Below are 1,062 nucleotides of genomic sequence, written 5' to 3'. Positions count from 1 at the left end.
TTTACTCTTTGTCAAAGGGGAGTTTCCTGTGTGTTTTGGGGTTTTTTTTTGGATTCTCTTTTTTTTTTTTTTTTTTTTTTTTTTTATAAGAAGCCTGCAAGGGCTGTATTTTTTAAAAAATAATTTTTTATTTAACTTTATTTATTTATTATTCATTTATTTATTTCAATTTGACCAGAGAGGGGTAGAGTGAGAGAGAAAGAGAGAAAGAGAGAGAAAGCAAGCCGCCAGGTTTGGGACTCGAACTGCAGTCGGCCATGTGGGAGTCCAGCACCCTTAACCACCAAGCCACCTGCTGGCCCCTCTAGATTCTCTATTCTGTCCCATTGGTCTACATGTCTATTTTTGGGTTGAAAACAGTGGCACATATATACTATGGAATATTATTCTTATTCAACTATAAGAAACAATGAGACCCTTTTGTTTGATTCAAAGTGGATAAATATAGAAGACGTAATGTTGAGTGAAGTGAGTTAGACTTTGAAAGGTACACATTGGATGTCTCCCACTCAATATGTACTGAATATTTGCACTTTATGGACAAAATGGAAAGAGCCAAAGATATGATAGTAGAGAGGATAAGTGTAGATACCACAGACTGTAAGGGAGTGGAGTATTTGGCAGAGAGTGGGTGGTAGAGGGTGAGTATGAAGTGTAAAGTGAAGAAACATTTAATAGACAAAAAAACTACTCTGTTGGAAAGAAAATATTGTACACATAATAATGGGGACTTTATGTAAAATGTGAAATTAATCTAAAAAGCCAAAAGAAAAAAAGAATTGATGTATACTGTAACATAGATCAACCTGAAAATATTATTCTATATTTAAAAAAAAAGACAATCACAGAGGACCACATACTGTACCATTCCATGTATATGGAATATTCAGAATAGGCAAATCTGTAGCAATAGAAAGAAGATTAGTGGTTGTACAGTTTGGGGAGAGGATGCCAGAAAAAAGGGGTAGTGATTGCTAATAGTTACCATGTTTCATTTTGGGGTAATAACATTTCTAAAATTGATTGCAATGGTGGTTATGCAACTCTGTGAATTAGTAATAT

The sequence above is a fragment of the Tupaia chinensis genome, unplaced genomic scaffold (assembly GCF_000334495.1).
Source record: "Tupaia chinensis unplaced genomic scaffold, TupChi_1.0 Scaffold000085_1, whole genome shotgun sequence".
In the NCBI taxonomy this organism is placed as follows: Eukaryota; Metazoa; Chordata; class Mammalia; order Scandentia; family Tupaiidae; genus Tupaia; species Tupaia belangeri.
This window is presented reverse-complemented; position numbering follows the sequence as displayed.